The sequence below is a fragment of the Streptopelia decaocto genome (assembly GCF_964273445.1).
Source record: "Streptopelia decaocto genome assembly, chromosome: 4".
Taxonomy (NCBI): domain Eukaryota; kingdom Metazoa; phylum Chordata; class Aves; order Columbiformes; family Columbidae; genus Streptopelia; species Streptopelia decaocto.
The window spans coordinates 67,051,801-67,073,119 of record NC_138658.1 but is presented as its reverse complement, the minus strand read 5'-3'; positions in this window follow the sequence as shown (position 1 = coordinate 67,073,119).

Here is a 21,319-nt window from a genome sequence, read left to right as displayed (position 1 = left end):
AAATGGCATGCTGCTCACTGCTCTCTTGAAAACCACAGTGAGCATAAATAATGAGAAATGGGATCATATCAGTTATGAGAGACAATTGAGACAGTTGCAATAAACTGTATTTTGAGTTGGTTTTTGTTGTTTTTTGGGGTTTTGGGGGGTGGGGTGGGATGAATTTGTTTGCTTCTTCAGGCATTTTGTTGTTGTTTGGTTTACTTTTTGTATCAAGAACTTGTTTAGGACAATTATTTAGTGTTTTTTAAAAATATTTTTTAGACAAAAGCTTTTAAAATATTTCTTAGTATTCCAGTGGTTTGCAATGGTAGTGGTTTGCCTCAGCTTTAAGAGCAGACTCAGCTCTTTGAGCTGCTGTACCTCTTGTGCCCATTCCTTAGTTACACTGGTGTGCGAATAAGCATCTGGTTGGTAGCTATCATTCCTGTTGCAAGACAAATTCAGACAATTTATTGTAACACTAAGTCCCATAGTGTAACAGCGAAAGATTAAAGACAAACAGCTCTGCAAAATTTCTAAAATATATAATCATTTGTAGTGGCGTTAAATTGATGTTCCATTGTTAGTGAGGCTGCTGTTTCACCATAGGAAGTTATTTATGCATTAAATAGACACACTGGGGGGAAAAAAAAAAAAAAAGCCAAGCAACACCAAAGTATCCACTATTAAAATTAAATTTACACTAAAACAGAAGGGTACCGTGTATCTTCTTGGACCATCATTTACAATTCTTTCTCATTCACTTGGGCCCTTTTTAAATGAGAAGACAGCTCAATATGTTAGTGGAGAAATTCTGAAACAAACAGAACAAGGAGCAAACGTTGAAACTGCACCTCTCTCCTCCCAGCCCAGGAGTGAAGTTGTGGCAGTAGGATGATTCGCAGTGACACTTCTTGCCAGAACTGGTCCCTGGTGGAGCCTTTTTTCTGCACATCTGGGAGTGAGTCTACCCAGGATTGAAGGTGGGCGTCTCAATGGTGGTCAATACAGCTGAACCCTCTGATTTTGCAGAAGTGAGTGTCTCATGGCTTCCTGCAGTGTTAAAGCCAAATTCTGCAGGCTGCAAAACAAGTAATATGGGAACCTTCCAAAATGCTTTCAATTTTAATTTCCATGGTGTTTACCTTCCTGTCTTTTCCCACTTGATTAGTAAACAAGAGATTTAATAAGAACATGAAGAACCCTCACTAAAACAAAAGTAGATGTAAAGGCGTCCTGGTTAAAATGTTTTCTTCTTTGAACTCAGTAATGATGCCTAAGGCAACTACTGAAATTCTCTTGTGCAGATAAAATGTAAATGGTTTATTTAGGCTGTGATAAGAAATAATTTACAGTTGCATTTTTCAAGTGCTGTATCAACTGCATATGTAATGTCTACTGAAATGTCAGGCTTTCCTCTAAGTCTGTGAATGCACTTGATATAGTAGGCTGAGCTTTTTCATTGATTATCATTTGATTATTTAGGATTTCAAGAACAATGTTTTATATGCAATAAAGATCATATGTTAGTTATGCACATACATTTACCTACTCACATATGTTTACATATGTTGTTGTGTTTCCAGTACAATATTCTTCATAGACACCATATTTTCTCTGATTTTTTTTTTTTATATATATAATATTTCATCGTGTTACTTCTAACTAGCCCAGTCTTTACAGTATAATGTTGAGATCTAAATTGAGGATCACAAAACTAATATGTAAAAATAAGGATCCTTCATACCTAACACCCATCTGTACATTGAGATTGGATCATGTTATTTTTAATATTCCTCCATTTCAAATGAATTTTTCTTTGTTTCTTAACTCATCCCAGGAATAGACCTAGAAGTCATGTAATATGAAATGATGATGAAGGAATACTGGTTTGCTTTGGACAAAGAGCAAACGAAGTGTGCTGTCAGACCTCTGGTTGGTGTCACACAGTTCCCAGAGTAGTGCCTATGAATATTTCTAAACTTGTTTTACCTTAGGATCTTCCTATTGTAACAGACAACTTTGCTGTCTTTTTCCCCCCCTCCCCATCCATAAAATATGTAGAATGTCTTATAACATCTGTTTCCAGAAAAACCTAAGCAGGTCACCTGTTGGCTTCCAGATGGAACATAAACATTTAGTTTGCGATATTTCAGCTTGAAAGAAAAGCCCCAGTGGCATGCTACCAGCAGAGCACTGAACATATTCCTCTTTATTTAATGGCCTGGCAACAACCTTAGGAAATAATTCCTCTCCTGTTCTGATAAGACACAAGCAAGTCGACCCAAGTTATTTCATATATTCTCATACCTTGCACAGTCAGGGCTTTTAATTTGTACAGACATAATTGAGAACCTGCAGGTTTGTACTGACTAAGCAAAAGAAATATGCAAGGAATGTATGAACGTGATAGGATCACAGAAGAGATAGCTTTTAGGGAGGATGGTCACTTTCCCACTACAAACCTCAGACTTTTGTCAAAGACATGAACAAAACACTTATTTTCAGGTTCAGCCAAATCACACATACCAGCCCAAACTAGTACATAATTAAGTAAAATCTGCTAAACTTTCCAGGTAATCCTGATGGGGGCTTTACTTGTACCCATAAACTTGAGGACATCATCTGCTCTCACAAGATTAAGCCAGTTTATTTCCATGGCATAACCAGGCCTGAAAATGAACTGATAGCAATGTGAGATACTGCAGATTATATGACACTGGGAATTTGCCAAGTAACTATTTTTTCCATAAGCAAGAGAACTAAGTATATCTAAAGGCTATTGGCACTGTATACGTATTTCCATATTCCTCAGAGGTATTTGCCAATCACAGCAAAGAGGATTGTAACTTCTGCTGCAAAATAGGTGTCAGATGGCAAATAAAACTACTAAATGCCACTCTTCAAAAAAAATGTATAATGTTTGCCACAAATTTCATTAGTTCTTTGCTGTCATGCTCTTCACTCCAATTAGAAACGTACCACCCCAAGGGGAACAGCATTATTCAGTTAACCAAGGCTCCGGTGCAAGGGGTAGATGTTCTGCCTCTTGGCAAACCATGGCCACAAGCCTCTGCCTTGTCTTTGGCCAGAAGTGTGGATGCCCCTTCCAGCCATGGGGTCTCATAAGGTTACATCGCCTGCATGTTTATTAGCTCTGCTACTGCTTTGGCTCCTAGAAGTACAAATTGCAACTTCACCATCCCTAATGAAAAGGAAAAATAACTGTCTGAGAAGTAGGACATAGAGCCAGGAAATTAAGGAAATGAGACAGAACAGTAACTTATTTCCAAGAGCACACAATCAGCTGCTGAAGGAACTGCCAGCAGGAAAAGTTATTCTCCCTAAGAGACTGCTACCAGAGAATTCTGCTTAGTGGCTGGGGAAGCACCTAGGAAGGGTCACTTCCTTTGCCTTAATGCTCTAAATAAATTATCTATCTCATTCCCTAAGCAGGGCTGCAAATTGTCTCACTTCCACCTGAAAAGCACTGGCATTATTTGGAACTCCTCTTCGGAAATGAGCCTGGCCAAAGCGCTCTTGGAATCCACTGAAATATTAACATTAAATTATAATACTGAGACTTTTGCTGCCAGTAGTCCCTCACCTCCGTTCCACTCATATAGTGCTGCGCCAAGCAGATACCATTGGTTTCTTTGATGCTGGTAATACATTAAATGCCTTCATTCCACATTTAAAGGATACTAATGAACAGGAATGTTCTTCATTAGTACAGTTAAATTTAAAGAATGTTTCCTTTTTCTGGTTCAGTGGAATCTTTAGACGTAAGTGAAGAAACTGTGACCCCAAAGAGAAAATAGCTGAGATGGAGTATTTCTCCACTACCCTATCATTTGAAATGACAGGGACAGATATGTCTCAAGAGACAGACTTTTCTTTCTGTGGTTTGCATTTGAAAAGCATTTGGGGTTTGTATTTGAGAGTTTCTTTATTATTTCCCTTGCTATACCAGTCACCAGGTTTGGAAGTCAAGCCCTGTAAATCATGTAATTCCTGGAAATGAGTTTCAGACCTCCAAATGCTGACTCACAGGCAGTTAAGTACATTTTCATAAGTACCTTGTAACTTCCAGAGCCAGGAATTTCAGAAACAACCTCTGTGCTGCAGATTGTTGACAGGGAAAATTACGTGCCAGTTTAAGGTAGAATAGAGGACTTTTCATTACCCATCTAAATTGCATTCATTGTACTGATGAATTCAATGGCTAGAAATGTGAGCAGCATATACCATACTTATAAAAGCTGGCTGTGTGCTTGACAGAAAGTATGTCTACATCTATCTTAAGCAGCTCATCCAATATTCTAATTTCCAGTACAGATTAGGAGCATTATATGCAGTCCACAAACAGTCCATCTGTCCTCTCCTGCTGTTATACTAAACCACTGAAAATCACAAGAACAACTCTACTCAGGCACACAAAAGGTGGCTTGGGGTTTCCTAAAGGTATCCTTGAGGGATGGCAACACCTTGAGAGAAATTCGGGGGGCAAGATGTGTGCTTTTATTGAGGTCTGACCACTGAGCACGTGGTTCAAGGTTCACTTCCCTTGGCTTACAGGTGTAAATTACACCCCACAGTGAAAACTCTTCAATAGAGGGAAGGGACTTGTCCCACTCAAGGCTTGCATCACTCAGGGACTTTGAGAAGGTGCTCTTGGAGCCACAATGATAGATCTCTTCTGGGTATGCACTGAACCAGAGTCCCTCCCTTCTTCCTGCAGCCATGTTCAGCCTCACAGCCATGAGAAGATGGATGGAATTTAACACAACATCGCAGTGGATTTTCTCTTACTGATGGATTCTGCTGTAGCAGATTTTACTAGGACCTGCTATGGACCCCGAGCTGGTGTTGATCATCAGCAAGACACAGCATGTACTTTCTGTTACTAAAAGACTTAGTGCAGATATACGTTATAATGTGTAGTCATGCTTGCACTTTCCTCCCTCATTTTTAAATGATCTTTAGTAAAGTCTGTCTGAGACTGCACTGGGTAGCTATCCCATTCATGACCAAGAATGATAACCTCTTCCAACTGGAAGACTACGTCCAGTCTTGACAAGCATACAGCTGCTTCTGGGCTTTCACCCCAAGGACTGACAACCAGTGAAAGGAAGGGGCTTTTGCATGATGTTGGCTATTCTGACAAAATACAGAGAATACATTTGTGTGCTCATCTGACAATTTTTCTGCTACCTCGTCCCACCCTCACTTCATAAAAACTGATCCCTGCTAATACTGCAATAGTTGTTTTGTCCATTTAGGAAGAATATTTCACTCATTTGAGTGACTGGTGGTTCGTTTCAGGATTTTGCTTTTTTCAGTCTGAAGTCTGAAAGAGCCAATGACTCACACAGGCAAAAACCTGAACAGTTGAACATGCAGAGAGGTTCAGATAGCCTTTAGCTTTGCCATTTCTGGCTTGATCACATCACTGTGCCTGAGCTGATTCAGATGTTGCGTTCTCTCTCTCCCCGCACTATTTGCAAACCTTAGAAGTGACAGAGACAGAGATGATGACAAGCTACCAGAGGCCAGTAAATAATTATTCTGTTACCCTGTAATCCACAGCTTCCAATACAAGATATCAGATATCGTGTATTACAAGTTATCCTGTAATATAGGAATTATCCTATTATTACTATATCCTTTATTATAGTAATTATCATTGTATTATTTATAATTATAATATTATATTAGTTTTATAAGAATCATACCGTATAGGATAACTTATCATATAAGGTTGGATACTATTGACTTCAAGAAAACCACCTCCCTGCTTCCAGATTTCTTCCCCTGGGGCCTTGTGCCATGGGACCTCCCAGCTCCGCTGTGCCCTGAGTACATACATGGTCCCTCTTGGCAACTCCCATACACTAATTTTCCCTCAGAATTCACATTTTCCTGGGGCTCAGGAGGGCTTTCTCCCAGACAGCTCCTTCACTGAGAAACCCTGAGTCAAGAGGAATGAAACAGTTTGAACATTTGGATTAAATTCAGCAATTAGTTTCAGCTCGAAGGAAAATTCAGGAAAAACTCAAGTAGCTTTTCAACAATTACATTCAAAATTATTCTAACATGTAGCTTTATTAAAAAGTAACAACAAGAATTTCCCAAAATAAAAGAAAGCATTTTTTTCAGGGGAACTAAACTTTTACTTGGCCAACTGTATTTTTCCCCATTTTGAAAAGAAAAAACAAAATAAACCAAACAAAATCCAACACCCTAAATCTAAGACTAGCTCAATCTGGGCTGACTAGAATGGAATTTTCCATTTGTTCAGCTGAAATAGATGCAGTGTAAAGGCTACTCTAAAGCCTTAAGACAAATGGAAGTACTTTAAATGCTTTCTCAGTTGGTATGTAATTAGTTTAGAAAAAGCAGGGTAGTACTAAAATACCAACATATAACAAAGTTGCTTCATGTTTCTCCTTTTACAAAGTAGTTGAATTCTCCTAGTCAAAAGGCATTTAATTAAAACAATATTGCTATTTGCTAGGCACGTAAACACGAAGGTATGGTTAACACCTCAGCAAACAGCACCAAAAAAAAGTCCTTACAAGCCAAATAACACACTGATTCCTTGGACTGTGTTTTACAGGTGTTTGGAAGAATAAAAATGTAATGCACAGAAAGACTACAGCCTTGCAAACACAGAGGAGAGGCTGGTAGCCCCCTCTGTGCCTTCAAGGACTCTTTCTGGACAGGTCAGAGGGAGATATTCCAGCAGAGCCTCAGCTCTTCATATTCAGTCTGTGCCAAATGCTAGGACCTCACAGCCTGTAACCTTCCCAGTGCCCTTACAAGGTATGAAAGGGCTCTTGCATCCTCTCTTCATAGAAAAATGGAGAAGACAAATGAGGAACTGGCTATGATAAGAATGTAGCTGTACCCTGCAGTTTGCAAATAACATATTTCAGGAAAACCTAGTTTTATACCCTGCCTCTGACATACCACAGCCCTAGCTGGGACACAAGTATTTGGAATGTTTCTCCTACTCTAACACTTTGGTACGGAGTGGATTTTCAAAAGCACAAAAAGGGATTAACACCCAAATGACAGCTAGTGACTTTTATTAATAGTTACATTTGCATCTCTAACTGCTTTAAAACCTGGAGAAGGCAGAGAACTTGCTCATATCAGAGCACAACATCTTCTTAAACATCCTATTATTTAAGCACTCTTGCATCTGCATTCTTGCCTGCAACTGCAAAGTAGTAGTTGCTAAAGTCATTCCCAGCTGCTTGAAAACTCCTTCAGGAAGGCAAAGAACCTTATTAAAGTCAAAGGACTTCACAGATCCATGTGTTACACCGAGAGAGGGTTTTTCCTAGTGGTTTTGAATTTTAAAAGTACGTTACCATCTAAAACGTTTTTTTGCACTGCTTTCCTGGGGAATTATTGCTATAGCAATGGATGGAGTCAGGCAGCATGAGCTTTTAAAGTTTTCCCTTTCATTTTTCCATTTAACTTGCTGACAAGTTACCGTGGTCTTTGCTGGCTCCCTGTAAAAGGGGGGCTGCCAAAGAGGAGGGTAAGAGGAAGTTTCACCGATCAAAACGTTCTCCTCTCTGAAGGGTGAGGGCTATTTCTTGCCCTCTGGAATTCCTGCCCAACATTGACATGTCCTTTGCTGCAAGCATCAGTTTGCCAAAGTAACACTACAACACATACAGTAATTGCTGCGCTTTTTGGCAGGGACTAGGAATGTTCTAGTTATACAGAGCTCAACCCAGCTGGCTTTGCAGACACCCTTCCCAAAATGCTGCAAGAGGCCAAATCCAGCACATGAGGGAGAGGTCAGGAGCAGCCAGACTTTCTCCCAAATGACCACTTCTGAAATTTATTTATAAATACATTTATCTCCTAGTCAAAAGGCATTTAATTAAAACAATATTACTAGTTGATATTTATCTCTGTCAGTTAGACCAAATTCATAAAAGTCCATCTGGGATTTCAGCCATAAGACCCAAATGTAACCACTACATCAAATCGTTCCCCACACTGGTTGGATGATTTTTGCTTCTAGGAGTAAAAAATGAGCAGAGATTTGGGCTTGACCTCCTCCAAAACAAGTTTCATGCCTGAAGCTTTTGCTGCATACATTATCCCTACATTTATCTCCCGATGATCCATTATTTTCAACTACCAGCTTCCCTAGATTTCTTGCTGAGATAAAGCAGGCTTCTCCAGCGACATTTAAAACGTGATTTCAACAAACTGCAAATTAGACCAAGCACAGCAGGAGTTGAGCATCTAAAAGCTACTTCAGTGCTCAGTATTGATTCCAGAGACCAAACCTTCCCTCCCTGGTCAGAACACTTCTGCATGCAGAGAAGTAAACACAAATATCAGGCAGGCATGGCTCTCTGCTTTATGTTTTGAAATAAAATGAATAATTAGTGAACCTACATAATATTTTTTCTTATTATTCTCATCTGTTTCAAAGCCTCCTCCCAAATTGTCAATTTTTCTTGAAAGTAACACATGATTAAAAAAAAAAAGTCAAACTCAAGGAAATGTAAATAAGTTTTTGATGACTCAACATTCAAACCGTCCATTGAGAAATGCAAAATTGTGATATCCAAAGCACCTGTAACTCTATCAAAACAGCTTGCAACTAGTTAACATTTAGATTTATTCCAGGAAAGTTTCCAATCAGTGTTTTCCTGTTATTGACTTCAATAGTAGGTTTAAGATGGTGCCCTTGAAGATTTCATCCATTACATCTCTTAAGAACAATATCTGGGTAGAAGTAGGAACTGTTTGGCTGTCAGCCTACGCACATTTGCAGCCTGCAGTACAGAGCCTGGTAGGAAGAGCTGTGCTGGCTTTGGACTGGTTGGAAACTGAATTTCCAGCCCAAAAGCAGCAGAGCCGCCTTGCCAGGCTAACAGAGGTCAGCTGCTCCAAAGACCAGGTAAAGATCCACATGCAGTTTCACTGAATTGTCAGTCAGACTTTGGTCAAGTATCTGTACAGAACATTGCTTGACAGTGCAGTATTACAGCATATTTAATCTCATCTAAACTCAAGGTATGAGGGAAAAAAAAAACTGAAAAATGACACCATTTTGCTTCCTACACCTTGACTGACAACCTGGTGGAAGAAAGGAAATTAATTTGATTTCTCCACATGAATCTCTCAATACCCAAGACTAACAGAGTTAATGCTGTATTCCCAGATAAAGTTGAATTTTGATCAAATAAGTTCCTAACCAAATGGAATTATCAGGTGCTCTCACCCAGTGGCTCATTGGGGTTGTGGGAAATGGGAAATAAAACACATGAACTCAGCTGCCTGGGAATCCGGGTGGAACAGCAAGGAACGGATGAACTGTGTCTGACTGAAATGGTAAGTGAACAAGCTCTAGTTACCCATATTTGGATTGCCCTGAACACCAAAAGCTAAAAAAGCCTCTACAAAGAAACCTGCTTTCTCCTGTTTACCTAAATACACTGCTTAAAAACAAACCCCAACACAAAACCCACTAATAATTAAAACAATGCTGTACAGACCATTTCACATGCAGGTGCATTTTTGCTTAAAAGACCATTCTGCATTTCTTTAATTTCACTTTCAGCAATGTTTCCATTTCACTTCCAACCTTTCGCTGTTATTTCCTTCCCAACATTTTATGGCTAAAAGAAAGCAGAAATATCATTTATTTTCTCAGGTCTATTTGTGAACATTACGCCCCAAATTGAACTCCCCATTTGCAGTACATGCACTGATAGTACTGAAGTTGTCCCTCACAAGGTCACCATAGAAATATAAATAATTTGCTCAAAATAAACCTCCTTAAATATTTTTCTGAGAAGAGATGAGGAGAACATTATGCATGTTGAAAAAAGATTATATTTTTAGCTTGCTTCATGTTTGCATGAAAGTTGTGGACCTTGCTCAGCTGTCACTGGAAACAGTTTCAACTCCTGTTAAACTGAAAGCATGGTACATGCTCTGGTACATGATTTTCCACAAACATGATGTTAATTAGACCAAACACATCTGCATTTCACAAAGTTACAGTATTTTCACTAATGACAGGTTGCATTAAAATATTTGTTCTGTTTGATTTGCAGTTGGTCCTCATTAGTTTGGGATGGCACCACTAGAGGGACTCACTGGGTGGATGGAAACTGCTTGGCAGGTTATTCCCACCTCCAGGAAGGTGAGAAGGGCTGACCAGGGAGCCAACACACACTCACCTACACTTTTTTTTTTTTTAATAAACAAAGCAAAGACACACATACACAAAAACCAAAACACAAACAAAAAAACCACACACACACTCTGCAGCTCTATGTAACACATCAAAGAAATAAATGAACTCAACATCAGGGAAGGGCAACACTGGAAAACTGAAAAGAGCATCCCAGAGCTTGATGCTAGGAGCAAGCAGTTTCATCTTCAGCACCTTGCAGAGCATCATCTGTCACCCTAAGCAAAAGTCTTGTCTTGCTTTTCCAGGTGCACAGGCAATGGAATATCTGATCCAGTAGCCAAGGCTGGTGTTTAGTGATACTAAGAAGTTTCCTATACCATTTTGTCCAGTTTTTAAAAGCTGCATGTACTGCTCCAGCCCACAATGGGCAAGTTCACAGAAATTCTTCCATCCGCAATGCAGCAGCATATAACAGCAGTGGACAGAAAAGCTCGGCTACTGCCACTGCTCTGAACTAGCACAATGCTCTGCTGGCCACAACTCCATCCTACCTCGTCATAATAGGAAAACAACTTCTGGGCAGCAAGATGCATTTTTCTGGTTAAATTATTAAGTTATTATATAGCCTTAGCTTTCAACTAGGTTAGACAGTGCACTAGAGAATGGTGATCTATAGAGAAGAATATTCCACTGACAATATCAAGAGCAAATTTTCTTCAGGTGTATTTTAACTGCAAAAGCTTTTCATAAGCTTGTAGAGAATCCTAATATTTGAGAAGGAAAAAGCCCAGAAGTCTGGTAGTTTGGCATAATATGCTTATTTTAAAAATTGCGGGACTATAAGGTCATTTGAGATCCTGACTGAAAGCCTTATGAATCTCAAAATAAGTACATTTTAATTTGATATGTTCTTTAAACATTTCTGTTAAACATTTTCATGAAGTAAATTGCACACTAATTATTTTAATTACAGCTGAAATTATTGAAAGCTGAAATTTCAACAACCCTTACAGTTATTCACATTTTTAACAGGACTGTTTTTTGCTTTTCACAAATTTCAAAATATAGACACAAAATATTGTACAATTTAATTCACCAAGCTCTAATGAAAAATGAGACCTAATTTGTAAAAATAAATTAGTAACATTGCCCTTGGTAATGTTAAAAAACTCTTGTATTTAAGCAGGGTCTTCACACAGTGACTGAGTGAGAGACAAGAGGCATGCTGGAGAGAAGAATACACTTTTGTCCCACAAGGACCATCCAGCAGTGGGACAACCTATTTTTTCCACTCTCATGAGACATTGGGTTTCAAACTTGTACTAAGATGTGTCATCACACACAATTTCAAGAACCTTTTTGGATACACATCTATGCACTCATTTTTTGTCTTTACAACCCAACCTCTGAAATCCATTGACAGGCAGGAGCTTCCCACTGACTTCCCTCAGCCTTGGTTCATGCCCTTAAAAATCCCTCAAGCTTTGACCTGCAAAGTACTCCTGCTCATGTTTCCATTTCACACCCATAAGTTGTTTCAGTTAGGTTAGTGACAAACAAGTGTATGGTTGACTAGAAATTTGCTCTAAAAGAGGTTTGGATTAGACTTGAGGTTTTGTTTTGAAATTTTGTACAGTGCTTAGAATGTATTTGGCATCAAATAAAATATAGTACCGATATTAGCCTGTATAGCTATTTTAAAGTATGAGAATAGCTATTAGAATAACGCATTTTCCGAAATGTCTTCAGCTATTCAACTTAAAACAAGAGAAGCAGCTCTTTTCCCTGAGACATTTCACATGAACAGAAACTGATTTGCCTTACACATGTCCTGTATCACTTCAGAGAACTGCATCTGTCATTCTCCTTAATGATGGCTTGAGACAGCCAGTTATACAGAACAAAATGCTCACTAATAGTAAAACCAACATCAAGTTTGTGGAAGCAGATACAGAGAATTCTTTAAGTCCATGAAACAAGAGTATTTGAGATTTTACTCAGTGAAATGTGGAACCAATTATGGCACTAAATGTGACAACTCCACAGAATCACAAAATGTTAGGGATTGGAAGGGATCTCAAAAGATCACCTAGTCCAATCCCCCTGCCAGAGCAGGAACAACTAGATGAAGTTACACAGGAAGGTGTTCAGGCAGGTTTGAATGTCTCCAGAGAAGGAGACTCCACAATCCCACTGGGCAGCCTGTTCCAGTGTTCTGATACACTTATTGAGAAGAAGTTTCTTCTCATATTTAAATGCAACCTTCTGTGTTCCAGTTTGAACCCATTACCCCTTGTCCTACTGTTGGTTGTCACCAAGAAGAGCCTGGCTCCATCCTCATGACACTCCCTTTATCTATTTGTAAACATTAATAAGGTCACCCCTCAGTCTCCTCCAAACTAAAGAGACCCAGCTCCCTCAGCCTTTCCTCATAAGGGAGATGCTCCACTCCCTTCATCATCTTTGTTGCCCTGCGCTGGACTCTCTCCAGCAGTTCCCTGTCCTTCTGAAACTGAGGGGCCCAGAACTGGACACAATATTCCAGATGTGGTCTCACCAGGGCAGAGCAGAGGGGAAGGAGAACCTCTTCCTGACCTCCTAACCACCTCCATTCTAATACACCCCAGTACTGACCCTTGAGGCACTCTACTAGATACAGGACTCCAACCAGACTCCACCTCATTGATCATGACTCTCTGGCTTCTTTCCTTCAGCCAGTTCGCAGTCCACCTCACTATCTGATCGTCTAGACCGCACTCCCTCAGTTTAGCTGTGAGGATGCTGTGGGAGACTGTGTCAAATGCTTTACTGAAATCAAGGTAGACCACATCCACCAGTCTGCCATCATCTGTCCACCTCATTATGTCCTCATAAAAGGCTCTGAGGTTGGTCAAACATGACTTCCCCAAGCCACTCAAGTTTTTGCAGTCATACCAAAAAGCAATAATGACAATTGTATGGCACATACTTTCTTTTGCCTGAGGGTCAAATGCCTTTTTCTTTCGAGATACGTTGTTTTAATCTATTGAAAGCTGCATGGGCTTTGTCAGACTATCGTGTTCTGTGACAGGGGGGTGCCAAAGCAGAGTCATTTGTCTTTTGATTTCCCTACTGCACTATCAGTGTGTGATACTTGGACTGACACACTTTGCACCAGTCAGCAGCTGGACCAGGACATTGGCCTGAATACCTGGATGAAGAAAACCAAATCCCATGGCAGTGCAGCTAGGAGAGTCAGAGGTGCATTTTTGGTTTCCAGAATCCAATCTCATTGTCTCCAGCATGCACCAAATAATGGGCAGGGTAGACTGGGAGCCATGCTTTTCATGAAGTCACAAGAGATTTTAGATTTCAGGATTTGGACACGGAAAGATGATCCTTAACCACTGCTTCTGACAGGATCACAACAAAACATACCACACTGATGCAAGACATCCTAGTTATAGATTTGCCTGCATAAGCCTTCAGAGGCTTCAGCTAAGCCAGCAGGGACTGTCCTACTACCCAAGAGTGCAGCCAGGCTTTCCCTGCTGCTCTCCCCTGCACTCCCAAGCACAGTTGCCAGCTCTGGCAGTGAAGGTTGAAGATGGATGTCTCTGCACAAATCCAGCCCACAGCCCAGTGATCAGGCAGAACACTGTAATCCTCCCCCTCAGGGAAAGGTTTCTGGCTTCCAAATTGATCAAAGAAAAGGTGACCAGCCCTAACTCCATCACCAGAAGTGACACAGACAAGCAGAACATAGTTTCTATTTGTATTCTGTGTGGGTGAAAGAATAAAATATCAAGTTACTGAATACCAGAGAGGAGTGAGAGTTCAGACATGATTTGTACCTACTGCTGCTGTAGGCAGACCTGAGCTTATCACAGTATCACAGTATCACAGTATGTTTGGGATTGGAAGGGACCTCAAAAGATCATCTAGTCCAATCCCCCTGCTGGAGCAGGAACACCTAGGTGAGGTCACACAGGAACATGTCCAGGCGGGTTTTGAATGTCTCCAGAGAAGGAGACTCCACCACTTCCCTGGGCAGCCTGTTCCAGTGTCTGTCACCCTCACTGAGAAGAAGTTTCTTCTCAAATTTAAGTGGAACCTCTTGTGTTCCAGCTTGATCCCATTACCCCTTGTCCTATCATTGTTTGCCACCGAGAAGAGCCTGGCTCCATCCCCATGGCACTCACCCTTTATATATTTATAAACATTAATAAGGTCCCCCCTTAGTCTCCTCTTCTCCAAACTAAAGAGACCCAGCTCCCTCAGCCTTTCTTCATAAGGGAGGTGCTCCACTCCCTTAATCATCTTTGTTGCCCTACGCTGGACCCTCTCCAGCAGTTCCCTGTCCTTCTTGAACTGAGGGGCCCAGAACTGGACACAATATTCCAGGTGTGGTCTCACCAGGGTGGAGTAGAGGGGAAGGAGGACCTCTCTCGATCTACTAACCACCCCCCTTCTAATACACCCCAGGATGCCATTGGCCTTCCTGGCCACAAGGGCACAGTGCTGGCTCATGGTCATCCTGTTGTCCACCAGGACCCCCAGGTCCCTTTCCCCTACACTGCTCTCTAATATGTAATCTCCCAACCTATACTGGAACCTGGGGTTGTTCCTGCCCAGATGCAGGACTCTACACTTGCCCTTGTTAAATTTCATTAGATTATTCCCCGCCCAACTCTCCAGCCTGTCCAGGTCCCGCTGGATGGCAGCACAGCCCTCCGGCGTGTCAGCCACTCCTCCCAGCTTGGTGTCATCAGCAAACTTGCTGATAGTACACTCAATTCCCTCGTCCAAATCGTTAATGAATATATTGAATAATATTGGCCCCAGCACTGACCCCTGAGGCACTCCACGAGATACTGGCCTCCAACTAGACTCCGCACCATTGACTACCACTCTCTGGCTTCTCTCCCTAAGCCAGTTTGCAACCCACCTCACTACTCTATTGTCTAGACCACACCTCCTCAACTTAGCTGTGAGGATGCTGTGGGAGACTGTGTCAAAGGCTTTACTGAAGTCAAGGTAGACCACATCCACCGCTCTGCCATCATCCATCCACCTTGTTACATTCTCATAAAAGGCTATGAGGTTGGTCAAGCATGACCTACCCTTGGTAAAGCCATGCTGACTGCCCCTAATAACCCTCTTATCCTTGATATGCCTTGAGATGGCACCAAGGACAAGCTGTTCCATTACTTTCCCAGGGACAGAGGTGAGGCTGACCGGTCTATAATTACCCGGGTCCTCCTTCTTGCCCTTTTTGAAGACTGGAGTGACATTTGCTTTCCTCCAATCCTCGGGCACCTCTCCCGTTTCCCAAGACTTGGCAAAGATGATGGAGAGCGGTCCAGCAATGACTTCAGCCAGCTCCCTCAGCACCCGCGGATGCATCCCATCTGGACCCATGGATTTATGAATGTCCAGACTATTTAATTGCTCCCTAACCCAGTCCTCATCGACTAAAGCAAACTCCTCCATTGACCTGGCTTCATCCGGGGTCTCAGGGGTACGGGGCTCCCCAGGACAGCCTCTGGCAGAGTAGACAGAGACAAAGAAGGCATTCAGTAACTCTGCCTTCTCTGTATCTTCTGCCACCAGGGCACCCACCCCATTCATCAGTGGGCCTACATTGCCTCTGGTATTAGTTTTATCTGCTATGTATTTGAAAAAGTTCTTTTTGCTGTCCTTGACCCCTCTCGCCAGCTGTAATTCTAAGGAGGCCTTGGCTATCCTAGCTGCCTTCCTACATCCTCTAACAGCAGTCTTATATTCCTCCCAAGTGGCCAGCCCCTGCTTCCATGACCTGTAAACCCTCCTCTTATGCTTGAGCATACCCAACAGATCCCTATTCAACCACCTAGGCCTCCTGGCTCCCTTCCTTGACTTCCTACGTGTGGGGATGCTCTGATCCTGAGCGTGGAAGAAGCAATCTCTGAATGCCACCCAGCTATCTTGGGCCCCTTTTCCTTCAAGCAGTCTTGCCCATGGGATTTCCCCCAGCAATTGCTTGAAAAGGCCAAAGTTAGCCCTGCTGAAGTCCAGGGTTGCAATTCTACTTGCTATTCTGTTCCTGCCACACGAGATGCTGAACTCCACCATCTCGTGGTCACTGCAACCCAGGCAGCCCTCAACCTTTACTGCTTCGACCAGACCCTCCTTGTTAGTGAGGATGAGATCCAGCAGTGCACCTCTCCTAGTCGGCTCCTCCACCATCTGCATGAGGAAGTTATCATCAATGCACTGGAGGAACCTCCTGGACTGTGGCTGGCTGGCTGAATGGTCCTTCCAGCAAACATCAGGGAAGTTAAAATCACCCACAACAACCAGGGCCTGTGACTGTGAGGCCACTCTCAGCTGCCCATAGAAGGCCTCATCAACTTCCTCAGCCTGATCTGGTGGCCTGTAACAGACGCCCACAACAGTGTCAGCCCTGCCAGCCTGCCCCTTGATCCTGACCCATACACTCTCAGCTCGCTCGTCATCCGCTCCTGGGCAGAATTTAGTACATTGTAGTTGCTCTCTCACATAGAGAGCAACTCCACCACCACGCCTGGCTGGCCTGTCTTTCCTGAAAAGGGCATAGCCATCCATGACCACATTCCAGTCATGTGAACTGTCCCACCATGTTTCTGTAATTGCCACCAGATCATAATCTCCCGACCGAACGTAGGATTCTAGCTCCTCCTGCTTATTCCCCATGCTGCGCGCATTGGTATACAGGCATTTCAGGGAGCGAGCAGAGCACACCAGTTTCTCCCTAGGGGCATAGGAGGCCACCCGGTCCTCATCAGTTTTAGAATGCAGCCCCACTGGGACAAGCCCAGCTACAACCCCATCCCCCTTCGAGCCTAGTTTAAAGCTCTCCAAATGAGCCCAGCTAATTCCTGCCCCAGCATCCTTTTGCCCCTGCGAGATAAACCTTTCCCATGTGACACTGTCCGGACTGGTGTCTTATAAAACCAACCATTATCAAAAAATCCAAAGCCCTGCCTGTAGCACCAGTCTTGGAGCCAACCATTTAGAGAGTGAATTTTCCTATTCCATCCCACATCATCACTTGAAGATGGAAGGAGTGAAGAGAAGATCACTTGAGCCCCTGAGTCTTTCACCATCCTTCCCAAGACCTTGAAATCATTCTTCATCCCCCTCAGACTACGGGAAGCAGCTTCCTCCCCATCTGTCTGGAAGAACAAACAAATCAGCTTCCTCCCCATCTGTCTTATAAGAACAAACAAATCAGGTTAGACCAAAGAATCATCCATTAAATACTAATAAGCAGCATCTATCAAGAACTGCAAAAACCAGTACATCGGCAATATGTCTCAGATCACCACCTGGGTATTCTGGGTCACTCTGGTTCTCTGTGTTTCTGTAGTGATTACAAAAGCACCATCCTGCTAAAACCATGTGAGCTATATATGTAAAAACTGTAGGCGCTTATATTTGTCTCTGCAGATCTTGGGTTTGTCCTTGAGGTACATAAATTATATGACTCTATATTTTGCTCACCAAAGTAAATACTCATGGTACTCCATCAGCAAACAAAATAACAAGGCTCAGAGTGCCACTAAGTCAATATATCCTTGTTCTAAACAGGAAGACTGGTGAATATAAGCCCTTGTGTTGTTGGAGGGAAATGTTCAGCCAGGGCCCTGTGGGATGGAGGAGCAATTTTAAAGAAATTGGTTCTACTCTCTCATCCTCTCTAAAAATACATAAAATTGTTCATGCTGTTAAATTACCATTTGCTGGTACCTGGCAGACTCCTAATTGATTAGAGAAAACTAATTCAGTATAATGAATTATTTGCAAGTGAAGCATCTGAAATATCTACTTTATTAATATTTTTGATTTAAAATTATTATTTTATTCAGATGTCTCAGATAAGAGCTTGTTATAGTCCAGAAAAGTAACTTAAAGGAAGGCTGATTATTTTATTGGCACTGCACTAGGTTAGACTTATCCAAATAGTTCAGAGATATTCTCAGCTGGGAAAAAGAAAGTTGTCATGTTTTGGAAGCAGCCTTTTTTTCCCCTGGTAAACTATCTTGACCTTTCCTAGGAATATTCATAATTTGTTAGCTAGCAAAATTTCAGTTAAAGCTCCACCACTGATCTCTGCATGAATTCAGGTTTAGCTTCCTTCCCTCCTGAGCTGTGACCTTCTCTGCTGGCACAGGCCAAATCACACCCTCCTTCACATCTTTCACCTTTTCATCCAACGGAGGACACCTATTAGAAGAAAAGTGGAAAACAATATTTTTGTGGGAATCCCTTTAGCTCAGTATCTGAAGTTTCTTCTAGTTGCACTCCATATTGACAGTCACGTGTAAGGCTGACTCGTAAGACAACATAATGAGACATAGCTCAGTGTTTCTGGTTTCTTCTTTATTTGGCCATAGCAAAAGTGATTTTGCCAGTCCAGATCTACCTGGGAAGATAGAACAGTGAGAGTCTTCCTGCCAATTTCTGTGACTATGTGACACCTTCCCATCCTTTCACTGGCCCCTGCTGCCTGAGACACAAATGCCCCTGTTTTAACTCCAAAGGGCCCTTCCCCAACACATCCTATCACCTCAGGCAGTAGCAGGAGCTATTGTCACTGAATCAACTGCTGACGTCAGTCTGGTTTTCCAAAGTGGATTTTTAAACACACTTCTTTATGCTTTCTCCATTTTGATCTACCTTCCTTAACGTTTCTGCGTTATCCTCCTCATAGTCCATCTGAACACTCTCCTTTGCCACGTGCCAAAAAAAGCACTTGACAATGACTGACATGTCTTGGCAAGCACATGCTGTTACCTTTCCAGCTCACCTACTGTGACTAATACCAATATAGGCTGACAACCTTCTAAGTAGAATTTGGATACATTGACTGATGGTTCATGGTTTCCTTGGTACACCACACTGGTATGCTGTTTCTTCGGGTTTTTTTTTTTTGGTTGGTTGGTTGATTTTTTTTGAGGGGAGGGGGGTTGAGACTAAGCCTCTGTTTTTATCTTCTGTTCAGAAGTCTGCTTTACAAGGACAAGAAAGTTTTTGAAATAGAGGCTAATAAAAACATCTCCTGGTTCAACTGCTGGAAATATGGCAGCACTGGGAAGTTTCAGTCAAAAAGAGATAATGGCCTCAGCTTGGTCCTCTACTACTCCTTTTGGTCAGCAAACTCCACACAAAACACACATAAAATACCACTATTCAGATTTACTAGTATTCAGTACTTGTATTACATAGATGCAAGCTACAGCACACAAAGCTGTCTAATGGTCATGCCCAGTGATACTGGGTCATATTTATCCAAGGCCACAGTTTCACAGGACACTGGTTTCAGTAACAATGTCAATAAGACATACTGGACTTTTCCCATGGGACTCTGCATTGAATCTAAGGTGGTAAACACAGCCAGCAAAATCATGCCATCAGACAGATTTTAACCACTTTTCCTGGCTGAGGCAATGCACTGAAAATCCACGGTTCAGCCACAGTTTCTCCATGTTACCTTCACCTCAACCAGATGCATCAGAATAGTCCATACTTGGAAAAAAAAAAAAAAAATCAATATACACCCAACTACATTAAGACAGCAAAATCCATATTAGTGGGAAACAGCTAAACTGGAGGTGACATTAGCACTCAGTGATGATTTTCACTAACCGGTGTAGTTATCCTGACAGCCTAGAAGGTGTTGCACAGATAGAATGTTATCTCTCTATGAATGACTAAAGTCTAGTGATGGGGTGCAAGGAGAGAGAGTATACAGAGGAAAATGCTCTTTTTATATCCTGGAGAAAAATCTAAGATAGATAAACTAGTTTCAATAGAAAATACTCAGTCATCCCTAATATTTAATTTCTTTTATGTAAGAGAAAACAGGGCTTACGGCTTTAGGGTTTTTTAAGAGATAATGTTTTGTTTCGTGAAGATTTTTAATTTAAAGAAATACCCCAAGCAAAACCATGTTTTCAGAAAGCCTAAATACTCAGCACCCAAACATTATTTCCAATGCTTATAGGGGCTCCAGTTCATCTTATCTCTCTGTGGATACAACATGAACTTTCATATCAATGCCTGGGCATTCCCATTATGCCTCTATCCAGTAAACATTAATGTTTCTTCATTTTTTTTCCCCTAAATATTAATATATGTGATTTCTTTTGCAAAAGAAACTTTTCCACTGATAAAAAGTAGGACAATTTTAAGCAGTCTCTAGCTCACTGTCTATGTTTGTCATAGGTGTATAGAAAGAAAAAAAACCCACCAGTTATGCAGACACCAGGTGTGGAACTGTCACAGTTTACTGACCAGAGAAACCAGCTGTGGAACAGCAATCACCCAGCATGCAGGGCAGCTCTGTAGGAATGGGTACAGACACCATCTCCGTGCAGGAATATCAACAGCACAATGTGGTCCCAGGGTAAGGTCTCAGCTACTTACAGAATCATATACTTGTAATGAACCAAATAGAAACACATCAACAACTTCATCAGTGTTAGCTTGACACAAGTGACACTTTTTAGCTCTCTGTCAAAATTTTGCAGTTTTGTTGATTGTACAATTAAGATCTAAGTGGGAATTCAGTTATAGCACTTCCACTTAGATACTGTTGATGAAATCCAGCTGAACTTCTAATTTAACTAATATTTTACAGCCATAGGAAAAAACCTACATAATTCTAACTAGCTGGAATAGGCAAACATGTAAGTGCACAGCATAGCTCAGTGTCACAGTTTGTGATACATTTACATGAGGTATAAGCCAACAGGCAGTGGGGCCTGAGCAGTGAAATTTGCAGTCTTGTCTCCAGGTTACTCTCCTTCAGTTCTTAACACTTTGTAGAAGTTTTCCTCCACTCTTTTGGTTCATGCCCCTAAATTCAATCATAGCACTAAATGCTACTAAACCACCAATTTTCACAGGAACCCTGGGCATTGCCTTCTGCAGTTCACAGCATCTTTATGTTGATCAGATTCTCCTCTGTCTTTTTGTGAAGGGCTACAGAAGCTAATGTCACAAGAAAAACACAGGAGAACAAGGCTTGAAGGTGTTCAAGATAGGAAAATCACACAGCATCACACTACAGGTGCCAAACTGCGCTCCTTGAGGTAAGGTCTTCCCATCAAACCTAAGCCTGATGAAGGTGCACTATGGACAAGATAAGGG